Raw genomic sequence first — 21,507 nt, 5'->3', positions numbered from 1 at the left:
ACAAGAGGCATGAGTCGTGCTGCCCCAAGCAAGAGTGCGCACAAGACTGTGGACGCTGACTCTTCATAATGTTGGATATTGTAAACAGTCTCTGTGGAATTAGTCCCCCTTCGAAATACGCATCCTCCCGATGCGCGATAGAGGGAGGCAAACAGAGAAAGGGAGCGTTTTCATTTCCTCTCATAATAGGGCTTCATACGAACGACGTGCACGACTTCTGCGCTGATTTGCCGCTTTGAACGGATGTGTCCATCGGCGATGACTTCGTAGTTTAGGTCACTAATTCGTCGGAGAACCTTATAGGGGCCAAAGCATCGACAAAGAAGCTTTTCTGATAGGCCGCGGCGTCGGAATGGTGTCCATATCCACACTCGCTCACCTGGGTTGTACTGAACTTTTCTGCGGCGCAGGTTGTAGTGGCTTGCGTCCTTGTTTTGCTGTTGATGTATTCGATGTCGTGCCAACTGGCGTGCTTCTTCAGCCCTTTGCAGAAAGTCGTCAAGTTCAGATGGTTCGTAATTGTCGTTGTCCACTGGCAACATGGCATCGAGTGTCGTAGTGACAGTGCGACCGTAGACCAGCTGAAATGGTGTGACGCGGATGGTCTCCTGCATGCACGGCGGTATTGTAGGCGAAAGTTGCGTATGGCAAGATTTCGTCCCACAATTTATGCTCAATGTCAACGTACATCGACAGCATGTCGGCGATGGTGCGGTTCAGGCGTTCTGTCAACCCGTTGGTTTGGGGATGGTATGCAGTGGCTGGTGTTAGTCATTGTCATTAAGGACTGCATCAAATCAGCCGTGAACGCTGCTCCTCGATCGGTAATCACGACGAGTGGGGCTCCATGGCGAAGAACAATATTCTGAACGAAAAACTTCGCGACTTCCGTTGCCGTTCCTCGCTCAAGGCAGCCGGTTTTAGCGTATCGTGTAAAATAGTCAGTCGCAACTATTATCCACCTTTTTCCTGATGCCGACATTGGAAATGGTCCGAGGAGGTCAATTCCAACCTGTTGAAATGGAGTCGCTGGTGGCTCTATAGGCTTGAGAAGGCCGGCCGTCTTGAGGGGTGGTGTTTTTCGCCTTTGACACTCGCGACATGTCTTGACGTAATGCTTCACGGACGCTAGCAACTTGGGCCAGTAGTACTTCTGATTAATTTTGGCGAAAGTTCGACTCGCTCCCAAGTGACCCGCAGACGGTTCATCATGACAGGCTTCTAAGACTTCATGCCTCATGGCTGATGGTACAACGAGTAAGAACTTCTCCTTGTTGTGTTTGAAGTTCATCTTGTAAAGTGCATTATCTCGGAGGCAGAATGAGGATAACCCTCTCTTAAATACGCGAGGAACGTGTTCGTCGTGCCCTTCGAGATACTTTATTAATGGGAGCAGTTCCATGTCAGCCCGTTCATGTTCGGCAATTTCTGAGGTTTTCATGACACAAAGGAGTGGGAAGTCCTCTTCTTCTGAAAGAGTTGAGTGGACTGGTGAACGTGATAAGCAGTCAGCATCATCATGCTTTCTGCCAGACCTATATACGACCGTAATGTCATACTCTCGGAGCCTGAGACTCCATCTCGCAAGCCGTCCCGATGGGTCTTTTAAGCTCGCCAGCCAACAAAGTGAGTGGTGGTCGCTCACAGCACGGAACGGCCTGCCGTAGAGGTATGGCCTGAACTTGCTGATCACCCATGTGACTGCCAAGCACTTTTTTTCGGTTGAAGAGTAGTTTCTTTCCGCTTTTGAGAGGGTGCGGCTAGCATATGCTATCACTTTCTCTTCTCTATTTTGCCATTGCACCAGGACCGCACCTAGGCCAAGATTGCTGACATCTGTATGAACTTCCGTATCTGCGGTTTCGTCAAAGTGGGCCAGGATAGGTGTGGCTTGCAAACGTTTCTTTAGTTCATTGAATGCACTGTCTTGTTCGGTGCACCAAATAAATGGCACGTCCTCTTTTGCGAGTCTTGTTAGAGGTTCGGCAATTTTCGCGAAATTTTTCACAAACCGCCTATAATAAGCACATAAACCCAAAAAATCGGCGTACCTCCTTCTTGTCTTTCGGCTTGGGAAACAGCCCCACGGCCACAGTCTTCTCCGGGTCCGGGCCAACACCTTTAGTGATGATTACATGACCGAGGAAACGAAGCTTCTCGAATCCAAACTGGCATTTTTCCGGTTTAATCGTCAAGCCGGCTGACTGGATAGCCTGAAGTACCGAACGTAGTCGCTCTACATGCTGTTCAAACGTTGCTGAAAACACCACAACGTCGTCCAGGTAGACTAAGCACGACTGCCATTTGAGGCCTGAAAGGACGCTGTCCATCATGCGCTGGAATGTTCCAGGCGCACAACAGAGGCCGAATGGGAGTGCTTTAAACTCATATAGACCATCCGGGGTTACGAAAGCAGTCTCTTCATGGTCCCTTTCGTCCACTTCAATTTGCCAATAACCGCTTTTTAAATCCAATGAAGAGAAATACCTTGCGTGCCGTAGCCGATCCAACGTATCATCAATACGCGGCAAAGGGTAGACATCCCGCTTGGTCACGCTGTTCAGCTTTCTGTAATCAACGCAGAATCTCAGCGTGTTGTCCTTTTTCCTCACAAGGACTACAGGCGATGCCCACAGACTATTGGATGGCTGTATGACATCATCCTCCAGCATCTCTTTCACTTGGCTCTTTATGATCTCACGTTCCTTCGGTGATACTTTGTACGGATTTTGGTGTACCAGCCTTGTAGCTTCATCTATTATTATTCGGTGTTTAACAACCTGGGTCCGCCGTACTTTTGACGTGGTAGAGAAACATTCGGTGAAGTCTCTTAGGAGGTCTTCAATGATTTTCTTCTCGGCTGTGGATAGATTTTGGCTGATTGCAACTCTTGCCACGACATTGGGCACAGGTTCCGAAGTAGGTGGCCCTGACACCAGACCACATAAGACCGTCACTGTTTGAAAACCGTGCTGGAAGGCGATAGCAGTGTCCTTTGCAACATGCTGAATTTCGTTTCCGAAATTCGTGAGCAATACATCGGTACATCCACCACGTAATTGAATAATGCCTCGAGCTACACAAATGCCTTTCTTGAGCAGTAGTTTGATGTTTTCATCCGCTATACCTTCAGAATCAACGAATGCTTCATTTCTTACACCGACTATTACGCTGCATCGTGGCGGCACGGTAACATCACAATCTATAACACGTAATGCAGTGTATTCTGGCTCATTTGTGTCTATGGCCAGTTTGGTCGAAAAAGAGACACTAGAATTTTGCAGGTCGATTATAGCTCCATTTGCTAGCAGAAAATCCATTCCGAGTATTAAATCTCTAGAGCATTCCGGAAGTACGACAAAGTCAGCAACGTAAGTGGCGCCTTGAATTCCGATTCGTGCGGTACATCTTCCCAGAGGTGTGATGAGACGACCCCCAGCCGTGCGTATCTGGGGTCCACTCCAAGGCGTCAGGACTTTCTTTAAATCCTTTGCGGCAGCGTAACTAACAACCGAATAAGCAGCACCTGTGTCAACTAAAACGGTAAATTCACACCCGTCTACGGTAACGCGTAAGTCTGAAGAAATTTTGTCTTTACCTAACCTAGTTGTAGTGTTCCGCTCGTCGTTGCTGCACTCGGACCTTGACGGAGGATCTTCAGTTGGTCGGACATCAGCGGCCTTGCCTCCATAGGTCGCTGGCTTCAGTTTTCCTGATGGGGACTGCTTGAACGGCGGTGTGTTGAGGTTGAAGGTGGAGAAGGTGAACTAAATCGTCGAGGGCTTGGCGATCGATAACGAGCAGGCACTGGTGATCTAAGCTGATGCTGGAAACCAGCAGATGGAAACAGATGGCCGGACAAGTAATCTTCAATTTCAACGGGTCTTTCGCCATTTCGGGCGCATGGCGCGTTTAGAGAAGACCCACGGAGACCAACTCGTCAATATGGGCATATTCTGTACAGGTGTCCAGCTTCGCCGCAGTAAAAACAGAGAGGCGTCCTGTCGGGTGTGCGCCACACGTCGCTTTTTCGTGGCCTCGAATTAGCTGGATAGTTTGAGCCACGCGAAGCCGGTCGGTAGCCACTGGGAGCTACAAACGAAGCAGTATGCACGGTGGGCTGGCGCACGGCATCGGCGTAAGTCGGTACGGGGCGTTCCTGCAATTGCTCTTCAAGTCGAACAGGTTGCGCCTCGGGTTCGGCTTGAAGAATGGCGTGGCGAACTTCATCTCTGATCAGGGTAGTCAGAGACAAAACTGGCGTTGTGACTTGTCGGGGCAGCAGCTTCTGGAGCTCTTCCTTCACAATGGATCGCACCATTTCCCTCAATGCTACGCTGCTGCTTCCCAGGTTTGCTGAGAGTACATCCGCAGGAAAACTACTCGTATCATGATTGTAGTGACGGGAGCGCTGCTGCAATGCCCGCTCTATGGAGGTGGCTTCGTTGCGGAATTCAGCTACTGTACGAGGTGGGTTGCGTACCAAACCGGCAAATAACTCCTGTTTGACCCCTCGGATCAAGTGACGCAGCTTTTTTTCTTCGTTCATGTTTGGGTCAGCGCGTTTGAAAAGGCGGGACATGTCCTCAATATACATGCCAACGCTTTCGTTCGTGCGCTGGTTTCTGGACTCTATAGAGCGTTCTCCGCCTCCTCCCGACGATCGGTGCTGGCATATGTAGCTACTATTTGTCGTTGAAATTCTTCCCATGTCGGTATGAACGCTTCGTGGTTTTCATACCACGTCCTCGCTGCATCCTCCAATGCGAAGTACACGCGACGAAGTTTCTTTGCTTCATCCCAACCGTTGGTTTTCGCAACCCGCTCGAAGTGTTCTAACCAATCCTCCACATCCTCGAACGTGTCGCCGTGGAAGGGCTCAGGCAAGCATGGTGGGGACAGAATAAGTTCCGATGATGTCGCCTGGTAAGCCATCGTTCCGTTGTTTGTGGACGCTGCTTGTGTTGCTGGAGCACTGGGGAGGGGTGCGAATTCAGGCGGCTCTCCTCGGAGACGGCGGCTTGAACGCTGGTGTACCGGAGTCAGTTCGCCAGGTTCCAATCGTTGAGAATCGCCGCTTCACTCTCTTGCGCCAAGGGGGCCTCCAATCATACCCAGCACCTCCACCAGAATGTAACGGGTGCAAGAGAAGAAACGTCAAAAACTAGTTTATTGTGGGCGAACTTGTGCCCTGAAAATTATGTGCGAAAAGATGGAGGAGTTCGCTAGAGCATTCCAAAACGAAAACTGTTCATCTGCCAACGCACCTTCTTCTTCTTCGCAGCTCCAACCCACACTGACTCGTGCCTGTGAATAAGAGGCATGAGTCGTGCTGCCCCAAGCAAGAGTGCGCACAAGACTGTGGACGCTGATTCTTCATAATGTTGGATATCGTAAAAGTCTCTTTGGCAATATCAATAGCTTTTTCAAAACTATCGATAGTATTATCATCAATAAGAAATCAGTATTATGGACACTGCAATCAATAGTACCATCAGGAATATTTCTACCCTTAATATACTCAATAGTGCTGTGAATACACTCGCCGTTGTTAAACGACTATGTTATGCCGACAGCATTAAAGAGCTCGTTTCGCGAGAACTCCATCATTGGCGTCGTTGGTTGTCAGTAAAAAATAGTCATCCTTGCGTGATCAAAAAACACAGGAATGACAAAAAAAAGTTAGAAAATTCTAGGAATGAGTGAGGAGCGCACGCGGGTTGCATGCGCGGCAAGCGGGTGTTGTACCTGCCAGCACGCCTCAGTTTGTGAATACAGTGGCCATAACTTCTTCCCCTACTTGCAAATGCAGTGAAAATACCTTTCGTGCTTCCTAATACAACAGAAAATATTGCCGTAATAGTGCGTGGTACAAGCACACGTTGGCATCAGACGCCAGAACATGGGATTATCATGAGGACTTTATATATAAAGCCAGTCACCCACTAAAAAAGGTACACACGTTACATGCCCCTTTAAGGTCATGTAGTGTGTTTACAGCAAGTTTAAAAGTATTTCAAACATGCTTATTTCGATTTAGAGAAGATATTGAAGTGCACACTAGGAACGGAATATCACTATCGCTGAATATACGAAGAGCGCAACCTAGAAGTAGTTACAGCGTAACTATTGAAGCAAAAAACAAGACTAGAAAAGAGCACTGACTTTCAACAATGATTTGGCAGCGTAGTGGTGACAATATATAGTGAAACAAGAGTATACAGCATGCTTGAAGGGCGCAGTTAACAACCACTGCGAGAAATTATCAGCGAAATTCTTGTCTCCTGATGTGGAAACAAATAAACAGCTTGAAAATGATGGAGATATGCAATATCTTTTTGCAATGACGACGAGCTGCTGGTAAACTTACACATGTACCGTCAAGCTTACTCATGTGATACGCTGCAATTAACTCACGCGTGGCTTGCTAGTGGAGCTTGCCTATTACGTCGCAACGTTCAAAGAGGGACACGCAGCCACAGTCTCGGCAGTGGATTCTGCGGTGCCCATGAACTGCATTGTGCACATTATCATTATGCTCTCTCAAACAGTCATTCAAGCACCTTTCGGTTTGCCCTTTGTATATCTCACCACAAGATCTAGAGCGGTTGTTAACTGCTATACGCATGCCCAAACTCCTTGTTTCACCTTTAGATATATGTACAACACTATACGCTCTTAAATCATTGTTGAAAGTCAGCGACCTTTTCTATCTTTCTTTTCTGCTTCCGTAGTTATAACGCTGTATACCGAAAAGGACTTAAGTGGGGTATGCCATTGGTCCTCTAGGGGAATAATGGGCTGCCACAGATTTTGAACCAATTTTGGACTAACTGCAGGAGCAACTGCAAAGGTTCAACTACACTTTGTTTAAATTTTGGTCCAAGTAGAATGCTCCAGTAGGACTAACAGTTGAACCGTCTCGACGAATGGCAAAAAAAATGGCGACCCTGCACTTGTAGAGTATATTTTATGTTTATTCCAATTTATTCAGCACTGAAGAACGCGGTATATTGGTCATGCAACACACACACACACACACACACACACACACACACACATATATATATATATATATATATATATATATATATATATATATATATATATATATATATATATATATATATATATATATATATATATATATATATATATATATATATATATATATATATATATATATATATATATATATATATATATGCGCTATTATTTCAAAGCAGAACACCGCAAACACTGACTACCCGCGCTACACTACAGAGAACGAACTCTACCGGCCCATTAACAAGAAGGCAGACAGCCGCCGCCGCCATTTTAGGGACGCCCGCCATACTGCAGAACCGGTCTCCGTGCCGGGAGAGAGAAAATGGTGGTGGTGGTAATGGTTAGAAGATAAGAAAAGGCGCCTAATTTCTGCAACCCGGTCGGGAGCACGGCACAGTGTTTACAGAAATTCAAGCCAGCAGCAGTAATGAGGTTGGCTACCCAGAAAAGACAGAATGTGAGCTGTCTCCCTCCCCTCAGAAGAGCGACGCAGCCAGCAGTGGTTCTTTCCCCATCACTGAAACGTCGTCCCCCACCTCCTCCTCGTCGTGGTCACACAACACACTGACCTCCTCTTCCAACACCTCTGTAGAAGAGAGCAGCCCGAAACAGAAGGAGCAGGGCTCCTCCTCCCGTTTGGTGACTGACGACACAGGGACACCTGGAAAGGCAGCGCTCTCTACCCGACAAGCCGAGGGAGAAAAACAAGTTTTCCTCTCGGTCCCGACTACACCTCTTTCAAGACCGTCTACTCAGCTACGCCGGAATGTAAACAAATCCAGCGCATCTCAAGAAACGCAGCCGCGCCCCCTTGCTCGCGAAATCTGTGTGCTGGGGCCGCCCGAGGAACCATTTCCTTCACTGCCATCCACAGGTGCTCCGAACGGCACCAAACTCTGCGATCCACAGCTTCCTACCACCAACACACGGCAAAAGAACCAGGGAGTACAAAAACCTGCGGTTTCAACCCAAAAATATACCCCACCCTCTAAGCTACCTGCGAGCCCTGGGTCCACTTCCCAGCTGGAGACAATCCTTTACAGGCCAACCACCAGGAAAAACTCCTTTTGGTCTGCGGCACAAGAGACAATCTCCGCACAATTAGCGGCAGTCGAGGGAGCACACCGCGTGGGAATTAACTTCGGCCACAATGTTATCGCTGTCGACGTTTCCGCGGGAGCACCGCTCTCGCCCCTCTTCGCAGTTTCCAACATCTGTGAGATCCCCGTGCGTGCCAGGCCGGCGTCAACCAACACCTGCAGTGCAGAAATCCACAACGTCTACCCAGCACTTACGGAGGAGGAACTACGCGACAACATCGCATCGCAGCTCCCTGTACTACAGTGCACGCGATCCGGACGCAATGTCATCATCATGTTCTCGGGACGGAAACCTCCACAGGTCATGGAAATTTACAAACAACGACGCCCGGTCCGTGCTCGCCGCCCTCGTCTTGTGCAGTGCGTATGGTGCGGTCGCTACGGCCACACGGACATCACCTGCACCGCACATGAGTTGTGCGTGGTGTGACGGGCCACATCCGCGTGCCGATTGCACCGCGCAGCGCCCGCGTTGCATATTCTATGGCGTCACCCATCTGGCCACAGAACCCCGCTGTCGTCGCTGGCAACAAGAGCGTCAGCTACTAGAGGTCCGCGCGCAATCGGCCCGCCACATAAGACGCCGCGAGGCCTTTGCAGTTCTTCGTAAGAACAACCTCACGGCACAGAATTCTGCCACTCGAGAGGGGTTTTCATATGCGGCGGCCGCATGGTGGCTCTACTGCTCATGCATCAATGAACACCACCACCGCTCCAGAGAACGCCTCGGCGATCTTGGTGCTCGCGGCCGCAGTTCGTGCCGCGTTGGGCTTCCTCCCTCGCGACTGTCCGATTCGCCCGCTCTGCATAGCAGCGCTGGCTACGCAACAAGCTCTGACACAGCATGGCGAGTAAAAACTGTGCACGGCGGCCGCACATCCTTCAGTGGAACTGTCGTTCTTTGCGCCGCCGTCACAGTGAGCTCGCTGAGTACTTGCGGCTCAACGCGTATGACATCGTCGCACTACAGGAGGCTTATGTACGCGTAAGCGAACGTAGACTTACTGGTTACTCGAGCTACCATTGTACAGCAAGGTGTCAAGTTCGCGATTGCGACTTAGATGTGTGCTGCGACCCCACACATCCTTCTGCCCGCTCTTACGCCTCCATCTACGTGCGCAATGGACTCGCACATTGCACTGCTGAGGTTTCTGACAGCTTGTGCACTGAAGTTGAATGTGTGGTGGTTAAAGTGCGTCTCGGGCAGTGTGACACGGCAGCGGCGTGTGTTTATGTCCATCCTGTCCACAGGTGGGATACCGCATTCGTGACCCGTTTGGTGCGACGCCTACAAAGTGACTGTGTAATTTCTGGAGACTTAAACTCGCACCATACGGCTTGGGGAGTGACCACATAGACTGCAAAGGCAGATACCTGTTGGATATCATTGCTGGGACAGGCTTGCTTATTATAAATACGGGCTGTCCGACTTTCGTCCGTCACGGTGTAAAGAGCAGTGCGATAGACCTCTCACTTGTGAATGATCATTGCCGCTACGAATGGAAGAGGGAGGCAGACTCGTGGGGCTCAGACCATTACCCCCTCCACCTAAAGCCACTTGATCGGCGCCGCGCGGGCACGCGCACATACACTGTTACTGACTGACCGCGTTTTCGGCAAATCTCGGCTGCCTCCCCACCTTCCGGTGTCGCCTACTTCTCGCACGTCGCCCGCTGCGTCGAAGCGGCCTCGCGCAAGGGCACAGCGCCAGTGGGAACACCAGTTCCGGACATAAAACTTCTCAATCTACGCGCGGCTCACCGGATGCTCCAGCGCCGTGCGACTAAAAGCGACCTCAAGGAGCTCTGGACACTTTATAATCGCCTTGACGCCATGTGTCGGCGACACGCACGGCAAAGACGCGACCGCTCCTTGGGCAGTCTATGCGTCACGCTGGACAACCCGCAACGCTCCGCGCGTGCGTGGAGGATATTCAGTGCCGTCCTCTGCCCCGTTGATTTACGTTTCTCAGCCCTCGCCATTGCTGTTGCACATCGTCTCACTTACCAGCAATTGGCCGAGCTACTGGCTGACACCCTCCGCCTCAGAGCTGTCGAAAGCTTGCCCGAGGTTCCCCAACTCCCGCTGCACCACCGCCGAGAGTGGTACGAACCTCGCCGCTTTTTCCTCACCACCGGCATGCGCAATCAAGTACGCGCTTTATGCACTGAGGATTTCACTCTCGGGGAGTTGTGCCCGGCTTTGGCGTCGCGCAAACGGCGCTCAGCGCCCGGCGCTGACGGTGTGACATACCAGATGCTTCTCAACATCGATCAGTCCCAGCTCCCAGTGCTCTTGGCCGCCCACAACGACGAGTGGCGCACGGGGATAGTGCTGCAAGAGTGGCGCGACGCCATCGTCGTCCCTGTGCAGGGCATACCCGCCTCGGAGCCAGCTTCCTATCACCCTGTTTCCCTTACCTCCGCAGCGGGCAAGCTCTTCGAGGCCATGGCACTGAGGAGACTTGAATGGATTGCCGAGGCACTGGATGTTTCCTCGCCTTCGCAGTGTGGCTTCCGCCGTTCGCGTGCCACTGCTGACGCCCTTGCCGACGTCATCGCAACGCTAGAAGAGGCATAGCACAAAGAAGAGGCCGGGTACCTCCTCCTGTTAGACATCAAGGCGGCATTCGACTCCCTGCCACACCCCACCATCCTGAACGCGGTGCACGATCTCGGAGTGACCGGTCTCCTCTTAACGTACATCGCAGCCTTCCTCGGCGGCAGAACCATGCGTGTGCGCCTCGGTGGAGTCCTTAGTGAGCCGCGTCCCGTGATTGTCGGTGTTCCGCAGGGCAGTGTATTCAGCCCCTTCTTGTTCAATCTCGCCTTGGCTGACATCGACGATTACATTCCCAGTGCTCTTCCCTGTGATGTGCGCGTGGCGGTCTACGCGGATGACATTGCGGTGTTCACGACGGGACCTGTGCCCAGTGGCCGGTGTACTTGCACCAGTGTCCAAACCGTCCTGGATTCTATTGACGCATTCATCACGGGCATGGGGATGAGGCTTTCACCGGCGAAGACGGAAGCAATGCTGCTACACCCCAGTTATGGCGCCCAGCGCTTCACATCAAAGTTCACTTTCCAAACAATCCCCATTCCTTGGAAGAGTCGATGACCTACCTCGGAGTGCAGCTGGACCAACGCCTCAACTGGTCACCAGCGGTCAGCGACCAGCATCGAAACGCGCGAAGGGTCGCCTCCGCCGCTCGAGCGCTCCTTGCTCGCGGCAAAAGATGCACACCGTCCCTAGCTCTCCGCATCTACAACGGAATGGCTGCAGCGCGCATTTTGTACGGCCTTCCTCTCACGGCGCTTACGCGTTCCAACTGGAAGACACTGGACACAGCACACTGTATTGCGATTCGCCAGTTTTTCAGCTTGCCCAGATCATCTCAAATCGGCCCAACACTCGCTGAGGCGGGAGACATGCCGCTGTCACTCCGGGCCGAATCTTCGAGCGCTAAATCACAAAAAGCGTATGAAACGCACGCGCCGCGGACAGCAGCTGGTATTCCGGCTCTCCTCACTTCCGCACTCACGGATGGGGCAATGCGCTGCGGCATTCTACGCCCTGGTCCCGAGCTCACCGGATGTGAATGACTATAGTGCCCCGCCCTGCCACCATCGGCCTCTGAAGATTCGGACACGGTTACCGGGAGCAAGTAAGCGGATGACGCAAGCAAGCAAGCGGACGACGCCAGAGTGTATGCTCCGGTACGAAACTGCCACCACTTTCGACGAACTTCTCGCGGGGCTACTCCTCGTCTTTACTGATGGTTCAGTGTTGAACGACGGTTGTGTCGCGGCTGCGTGTGTGGTGCCTTCGCTGGAGCTTTACAATCAGTGCCACCTCGCCTGCGAGGCATCGTAGACGATAGCCGAACTCGCCGCGCTTGACCTCGCCGCCGATGCCCTCCTTCAACTGAGAGTTCCGTCGGCTGCCGTTCTCTCGGACTCACCTGCTGCTCTCCAACTACTCGCGCAGGACTCCCGCAGACCTCCGGTTGCCACGCGCATCGCGCGAAAGCTCGAAGAAGTGCAGGACCTCGGGCGTGATCTTGTGCTGCAATAGATACCAGCGCACGTTGGAATATCCGACAACGAAGCGGCCAACGAGCTCGCCAAGGATGCGCACTCTCCAGGAACCCCTGTGACTACAGCGGTGAGCACATTCGACGTAGCACGGCTTCGCACATGGTGCTCCGTCACCGCTCGCCACCTGGACCCACGAGTTGCGGCAGGGCAGCTACCACGCCCACTCCCGAAAACTGGATTTTCGAGAGAGGAGCGTGCCTTCCTTATCCGCCTGCGCATCGGCTGCTACCGCACGGCGGACAGTTCACAGACAGTCGGGACGGGGAGACCCAAATTGCCGTCATTGCCCGCAGCCGGAAACACTGCATCACATTATCTTCAAGTGTGAGGAGTATTCCGACGCGCGCAGATCACTCTTCGATGCTTACAGCAAACTAGGACTCTCCACCACCAGTGTTGATGTGATTTTTTTTCCCCGTGCGCACGCATGCCTGGTGAAGCGCGGGGAAACCTTCCTCAAGACTTCTGCGCTATTTGAGCGTTTGTGACCTGAAGGAACATTAGTGCCTCCCCATTGAGGTCTACTGGTCTCCTATTAGTGAGTGCTACGGACCACAATTTTTCCCATACAGAGATTACGCGCTTCGGCGAGTGCTTCACGCGCTTTCTACGACGTGCCAATCCAACCCGTTGTCTTCCTCTCAATGACGATACCTCTCCAGCCCTTCGGAGCTTTCCTAGTCAGCTGCACATGGCGCATGGGGGCTTGTGAGTTCGTTGCGGGAAGCAGGTCGAATGACCCTCCCCTCTCTTTTTTCCTCTCTTCCAATCTTACCTTCCCTATATCTTTTATTCCCCATACCTCATTCCTGTGCTGACCTGTTGAGGTGTCCTTGTAAGGAGAGACAGTTACGGGTGTCGGCACTTTTCTTCTGCTATAACTACTTTATATATATATATATATATATATATATATATATATATATATATATATATATATATATATATACCGGTTATATATTGCACAGTATTTTGACCTCCCATGTAGTGCCAGTGGGCGACTTTTACTCTGCTTAAAAAAACAATAAACATTGACACCGTAACGTCAAACTTTACATGGGCTAATTCGTACCCCGAAGCGCACCGATCTTTTAATATGGATCCATCTAATCTTACATCACTCTAGTCAGATAATACGAATTATTAGCTTGCATTCGATCATGTCGGCTGAACCAGCGTTCGCCGCGCTGGTGCACGAGTCCGCAAACACAAACAAAGCAGCGGCGCTCATGCAGGAATGCTGGCGAAGCAGCCAGGCGCCCCGCCGATGCCACCGTGTCGGCTTGCCGACGGCGTCGCTATAGGCTTACGAGGAGTACGGCTAAACGACCACCAGCGATCGCAACATGCGGCTCGCGTGGAATTTTCGTCGTTGTTATTTTATAATCACAAATCAACAATAGGTAGTTGTCTAATGTTCGCGGTGTCTTCCCGGGTGATGTAGATATATGTATACTTACAGCGACGAGACCGTTCGTACGTACGGTTCTTTCATCGTGCTGGTAATCCGCTCGCTGTGCACCGCCGGCCGCACGATCAGTCGTACCCTCGATCGCATTCACGCTTGATGTTTGACAACGATTGTCAGATGGAGGAAAAGACATAAGTTTATCTGAGCTTCAATTGAGCATATATTATTTTCTGCGAAATAAATTGTATGCGATGCTTCCTTCGCGTGTGTCGGCAATGCACTCACACCGGCAGCACACTTGATTACTTTTGTTATATATCACTTTGAGTTTGTGGCCAGTGACTGTGCGGGTACACGACTACTGACAATAAGCTTACTTGTATTAGCGTTGTCAGTGTTCTTCGTAGTTCTAATTCATCACATTCAAGCGAGTTATCCGCATTGCCCGTGTTCGCGGAGACGTTCACTTGGTTTCGGCACGCCAGTGCCGGCATGGTGGAAGTGGGCTAGTTGATATGGCATGACCTTGGGCTAGTTGGTATGGCATGACGATAGTTATCGCGCGAGAACAAAACGACGCTCGTGTCTTCTTGTCTCTGTGTCGTCGTTTTGTTCTCGCGCTATAACTATCGGCATGGTGGAAACGCGAGGGCGCTTACTGTGTGCGCTGACTGCGCGTTGTACTTGCCTCTCATAACATCTTCTATTCGTTTCATAGCGCTTCACTTTCACAGTGGCATATAACCGATATAACTTGTTTTCATGATCGCCGACCGCGCCGAGCATTGCAGTGCAGCATCGACAGAAGACGATCGCGGTGCAGTTACCCTCACCGTTGGTCCCTTCATTGCCGGGCGTTTGCGCACGGCACGCACTGTCTCGCATTTAGTTCCTGTTGGACAAACTGTTCGCCCGTTGGTTTAACGAATGCAGCTAGTCCAACTTTGCCAAATTTCGGCTTGAGTTGCACTGTTCGTATATTCGTATACTGCTTCTAGGTTGCGCTGTTCGTATATTCAGTACCGTCCTACCAACTTGCCCAAGTTTCCACGCTTCATCACCATCGCGTTCATCTCCTATATGAAGGCGAAGATTAAAGGTCCCCAATTTTTTGCCAAATGATTTGTGGTATAGCCAACTATCGGCGGCACTCGGCTCACTTAATTTATTAGTGATCTTTTGGCGAAAATAACAAATGATTGCCGACATCAAAATACCAGAATATGTCTATAAGTACATTCCTATCCACAAGCATCTACCATCGATAAGCAGTTGAATGGAAGAGCCGCGTCCTTCCAAATGCGGCTGTCGTATATTTCGACTGGGCCTCTGGTATTCACATGTCGGTCGGTGATGATGACCTTAGCTGGGCGCGCTTTCCGGCCCCTCTAACCAGCTAGGTGGTGCCAAGGCTTCTAGTTGAATCTTATCCATGGTGTGCTGATGCAGGTTCCGGTTAATGGCATTGCTAGCCTCTATCTGTTCCTGTCTGGCTTCTAGCTCTAGAACCTGGTTTTTGCTCTGTGCTGCCTGCAGACTCTGGTTTCTCGCCATGTGCAGCAGCTTGAGGAGCAGGTATACCAGCCCTGTGGTTGCACCATGCCTTCCAAAACAGAACGCAGTTCCAGGCAGTCTGTGTTGTCTTTAATGTCCTCTACTTGGACGATGAGAGCCTGGCATTCCCGAATGTTGTCGTTCAGGTAGTCTAGATTCGCCCTCACGCTCTCTATCTCGTAGTCCAAGTCCCGGATGTCCTTCCCAGTTTGAAGCGGACTTTCTTGCTCCAGCATCAATCTTTCCAGGTAGCGCGTGAGTCTCTCCCGTTCTAACAGTGATTGTTTCACTTTCTGCGAGGTGCAGACACTTTGCTTGGTCAAGATCAGTTTTTCGATGTTCTTTTTTAAGTTTTTGCCACCTCTGATTGGCCGCTTTTGGAGAGAACTGGCCGTTTGCATGGTACAGCTGGATTCTGTTGGGGAAAACACCAATAGACGCGCTGGAACATGGATGGTGCCTGTTTGCGCAGGGTGGCCATATATATACTCGTGGCACCGCTTCAGGACCATTTCCTTGTTGTGGTTCTGGACCTCAAGGGAGCAGGTGCGGTTTCCCTGCTGACGGCTCTCTTTGAGCATCTGCGCTATCTGCTGGTTTCGCTGATTTTCAGCCTCGTGATGCCGTCTGCTCGCCCCTTTCACATTGCTCACCAAGGCCACCTTGTTTTTTACCATGTTCGCCACTTTAACAAAATGCTTGATTGGGCTGGTTGGTGCTGCATGGTAGACAAAGAAAGTGCTTAACAGCGCAAACGACGGGAGGGGATAGAAGAGTCAAGAACTGAGCGTTGAACTAACAACAAAGTTTATTCCAAACAAACTGCAATATACAGGAAAACAGAATCTGTGCATATCCAACATCAGCAAAATCGTACATACATGTGCCAAACAGCTCATACCTTATCAGGAGCCAGTCATATCAGTGGACCCTCTAGCTAAATTCACAGCCATGAAGAAAAATCGAAGGTACGCTAACACAGGAAGCGCCAAATTGTTGAATGTGGAAGGCTTCGATAATCTCGAGCTCACGCCGATATTATATCGCCCAAAAATCACACACTTGTCAAAAATTCACTGTCAGCCGCACTTTTTACAATGGTCCGCCAAGTGGCTGGGAACGGAGCCTTTTAGAGAGTAAGCGTGCTCCCTCAAGCGATTATTATGCATCGGCCTGTTTGGTCAATGTAACAAAGCCCGCATGTAAACAATATTCTCTATACAATCGCTAAAACACATTCAACATAGCGCGTAGCGTGTTTCTTACTGCATGCTTATTTCTTAGGTCCTTCACTGTAGACCCTGCGACATAGCCCAGCGAGCTTGTCACGTGCGCAGAATACAACTCGTACACCTATTTTGCCAGCGACATTCTATAGCCTATGGGAAACCTCGTGTACGTAGGGAATAACAGCCATGTTAGAATGTTACTTGTTGAGTAGGCTGTTGCTTTGTCCCTTATCAGGTACTTTTAGTGACATAAGGAGAGTCTCGGCGATGGAAGTTAGCAGGGGATTAGGAAAACCTGCTTGTTGAAGGCGATTAACTTGGTGTAAAAAACTACATTCTATCTGGTGGTGACAAAAGCGAGGTATAACTGCCTTTAGGCAGCTTCGGTTATGTGCAGATTATGTTTTCCGATATATAGCAGTTGGTTTGCAATAAACTTTGGTTGTTAGGTCAGTGCTCTGTTCTCGTCTCTTCTATCCCCTGCTGTCGTTTGCGCTGCTAAGCACTTTCTTCGCCACTTCTTGTTTGCGCTTGCGGACCAGTAGCTAATACTCGCTCTCGTTCTTCATGAGCTTGGCATGCTGATGTTCGGCCGATTTCATCTTCTTGAGCTGGCCTTGAAGATGGTTCAGCTTGGACTCAATGTCAGTCCTGATTTTTTGCACTTTCGCGCCTGTGTCCTCGGATGCCCCATCAGAGCTCAAGTTTGAGACAATTCGATCATTTTTCATCTTTGTCCCTCGTATCTTCTGCTGCAGCTGCATCAGCGTCTTTTCGGACCGCATGCGCATAGATTGCAGCCTGCGCTGACACTGCTCAAGTTCACCTCTCATCTTCTGCGTCAAGGAGATCTCGGTAGTGAGTGTGGCCAGGTCCTTGTCAATGGTTTTGTCTTCCTCCAGTTCCTCAGCTTCGGAGTCTGAGCTTTCGTTCTCACAGTTCTGAGCGGTGTCTTCGCCTACGTCTGATATTTTGTCGCTGCGCTCGTCCTCTTTGTTCCTTGTAGTACTTTGCGCAGCAGTTGTAAGCGCGCACCTACAGGTATTTCTCTTCAATGAAAATGGAAGTGGGGAAAGTTCACTTCTGAAGCAATGAGCGATCGTGCTACACAAACAACCGACCTAACTAGTCGGATAAAACATAAGCGACAAAGTGAAACACTTCTAAAATGAGATTTTCCATCGCTTACATGCTTGAACTAACTGCGCAAAAGGATAATGTCCATTGGTCTAGACTGCTGTGCTCCACAGTTACAAGTGACTTAATCTAACGCGAACGCACTGGTTGCTCGGATGTGCACCGTCGATTACGATGCACTGGCGCAATCTAAAGATATACTCGCTAGATTACATACATCTATTATTACTTCCTCAGCTCCTTAAACCATACGTTTGACGAATTAATCCGCAACAGTTGCCTTTAGACAAACTTACGATAATGGGTACCTGTAAGGTAGCTTTCGGGGGAGCTACGGAGGCATGTTATTTTGACGGCTAGTGTTGAGGCAGAAAAATAGTTCAGTCAACAAAAGTCAACAACACGAAACCTTCTTGTCGAATACTAGCCGTGCTTATTTTTTGTAGTCTAAATGCGGTTTCTTTAACCTCTTGTTGGGGGAATAAATTATGCTTATTCGTTGCACGAACCGTGATCTCGAATGAGCTAAAGAACGTGCCTGAAAAATCCATATGTCTTTGAACAGTGCAGTGTGAATTTTTATGAAAGGGAACATGGCGACGCGAGGGCTTGCGCGCTCTGGCGGCTGCTGGCAGCACGTTCAAATGGAGCGAAAGCAGTCTCTTTTCGTGTCATCTCGCGGCGACCAATACAACCATGCCTTGCTGATATAGAACGGCAAGCTTTTTTGACCAGAACGATTTCTGACCATGTCAAGGTTATGGTGTTTCAATGTTCCCGAGACACTCTTGCCATGAGCCCAATAGCCCAAATGCTCAGGAAATTAGAAAATAATTTTCAATAAGCAAAAATATGCAATACCGAAACTGAAACCCAACCGAGTACCCTGTCTGCGTATGGCGTACTGTTTGGTCGAGCTGGAGGCCATATACTGGTTCCGCCAGCGCGGAGTATGAAAACTGTGAAAGCCAGTCCAGCGAAGCACCGGCCAAACACCACAAAGGAAGGAAGAAAGATTCCCGTGCTATACACGTATCAAACACCGCCACCGTCACCTTGTGGAAAGATAATAAACGCTGTAGCGGCCAAAGTAGCGATGGCATCGGCTGCGTCACTTCCGTTGACATGCCAAACATGACGTCACACAGACATTGTTGCCAATAATTCTGGCAAGTGAGATGAGATTTTCGAGGATATCTTTAAAATTCATTTGCAAACGATCAGTGCATCACTCAACCTATGATTTGGCATAAGGACAAAAATGTGCAAAGGAAGATACCAGCGAATTTCATTGAGATTCATTGACCTAAAAAATCACCGGAGTTGGCCTTTAAGCTGATTACCAGCTCTCGCGTGCTCACCCTGAAAAGGAGAGGGGGTCGAACTCTTGCCGCTGGTTCTATATCAGCAGCAAATGGTTGTTTTGCTCGCCACGACATGACGTGAAAAGAGACTGTGGTTGCTCACGCTCTCGCTTGAATGCACTGCCTGCTGCCTCCGGAGCACGCAGGCCACTCGCTCCCATGTTCCCTTTCATAAAAATGGACACTGTACATTTGCTACATGGACGACGTGTACACCGATTCAAGCAAAAAACCGCGCCTAGCTTCGCTCCCATAACTGTCATACCACGCCTTTGGTCATGCTATGCTTACACGGACAAGGATGCCCTTCGTTAGGTGCCCTTAAAACGCCCTAAGGTGGATTTATGAAAGGTCTCTTTTATTTAACTCTACCTGAAATTTTTTTTTTATTCAAGGCTGCCTTTAATCGCAAGAAAAAGGTTATTAGTAAATACGGGCCCAAGCTTCACGTGTAACCCGAGTGACGACTGCAAAATACCAGCAAATTTCTGCTACGTCATGCAAGCGTGTCGCCAATCATGTCATGACGTCATCGCCATCGCCGAGCACATAAAAGCGAGACGCGCAAAATAAACCTTCCTTGTTCTTGCTTGGTTACTGAGCCGTTCACTCGCGACGTAACAGTGGCGACGAGGCACGAATCGACGCGGTGGGAGGAGGCTTTGAAGCGCGGCTGCTGAAACAGGCAGCGATGGCGCCGGGACAGGCGCCTGCATTCACGGAAGAAGAAGGAGGCTGGTCCACCTACAGGGTACGCTTGGAAGCATACTTTCAAGCACAGGAAATCACAGACGAGGCGAAACAACGAGCCCTGCTGGTGGCGGCTCTGTCCAATGGCGCCGTCAAAGTACTTCAGGGACGATGCCACCCCAAAAGCGTGAACGACCTCACCTACAGCGATGTCATCAAGCATCTGCAGAGCCACTACGAGCCGCAGGTCAACGAAACAGCAGCCAGCTACCGATTTTTCACGCGCACACAGGCAGAAGGTGAGCGAGGGCGGGATTTTCTAGCCACCCTTCGCCGCATGGCCGAAGACTGCAATTTCGGCGACATGTTGCACCGCATGCTGTGGGACCGCATTGTATGTGGCGTTCGAGACGACGACGTAAGACGTCTGTTGTTGACCCGCGGTTCCCCGACTTTGAAGGAAGCAGAAGACTTAATTCGTAATGGCTGCTGAGGCCGCCGCGGAAAATGCGCAACACATGCAGCCACTGCCCTCCCCGGTAGCCGACAGAACGAATTTTGTCCGGCCGGGCCTCTCACGTTCGGAGTCGAAGAAAGCAAGTGGGCTATCTCGCGATGAGCATCGGCCTTGCACCCGCTGTGGTGCATCCTCGCGCCAACCGAATGATTGTCGTCATCTCCGAACAGTGTGCCATCGATGCCGGAAACGCGGCCACTTGGCACGAGTGTGTAGAGCGTCGGACGAAGACGCTAATCGGAGGCAACAAGCGAACGCCCTTTCGCAAGACCCACAAGAGAGTTCGGATGACTGCGAAGCTTTATACACGCTGACTTCGCATCAAGTGACGGACAGCGCGCACGTAAAGCCTATTTTGCGCCAGATAAGTTGGAACGGAGTGCCGCTCACGATGTTGGTAGACACGGGTTCCCCTGTGAGTGTTATTCCGCGGTCAGTGTTCGAGCGACACCGAGGCAAATGGTCACGTTTGCAAGCCACAACAATGAAGCTGTCGTGTTTCAAGGGCCCACTTCCTATCAACGGAAAATTGCAACTCAATGCGACCATGAGTGGCGCGACCATTCAGGCCGAACTTTTAGTCATCGACTGACCGGGACCGATGCTTTGCGGCCGTGACACTATATCCGCAGCTTCAATACGGCAGGCGTGCCGGTACTCACTGGAAACGAGGTGGCGTGTGTGCAGGCGGAAAATGCGGACAGAATTAATGGTGGAAATCATGTTACAAAGTACAGTGATGTCTTTGCTCCGGGGTTGGGTTTGCTCCGAGGGCCACCGGTACACCTGACCGTCAAAGGCGCAAGACCCCGGTTTTGTAAGGCGCGGACGCTGCCGTATGCGCTCAAACAAATGGTATCAGCAGAGTTAGATCGGCTGGTAAACGAAGGGGTGTTATCACCGGTAACATCGGCCGAATGGGCCACACCCGTGGTGCCCGTAGTTAAGAAAGATCGACAGGTGCGATTATGCGGCGACTTCCGGCTTACGGTGAACGCAACTACCATAATGGAGCAATATCCGCTGCCGCGGGTTGGCGATATCTTTGCGAACCTCAACGGCGGAGAAGTTTTCAGCACATTGGACTTGAGGAACGCCTATAATCAGCTGCCCCTTGACGAGGACTCGAAGAGGCTAGTCGTTTTTAACACGCACAAGGGTCTCTACTGTTTCAACAGGCTGCCGTTCAGAGTGTCGTCAGCGCCAGCAATCTTCCAGCGGCGCATGGAGGCCGTGCTCAGCGGTATCCCCGGCGTGCAGGTATATCTGGAAGACATAATTGTATCGGAAAAGGCAAACGACTGCAGGATCCTGGAGCAAGTGCTACAGCGCCTGAGAGAACACGGCCTGCACCTACG

The sequence above is a fragment of the Rhipicephalus microplus genome, chromosome X, assembly GCF_043290135.1.
Source record: "Rhipicephalus microplus isolate Deutch F79 chromosome X, USDA_Rmic, whole genome shotgun sequence".
Classification (NCBI taxonomy): domain Eukaryota; kingdom Metazoa; phylum Arthropoda; class Arachnida; order Ixodida; family Ixodidae; genus Rhipicephalus; species Rhipicephalus microplus.
This window is presented reverse-complemented; position numbering follows the sequence as displayed.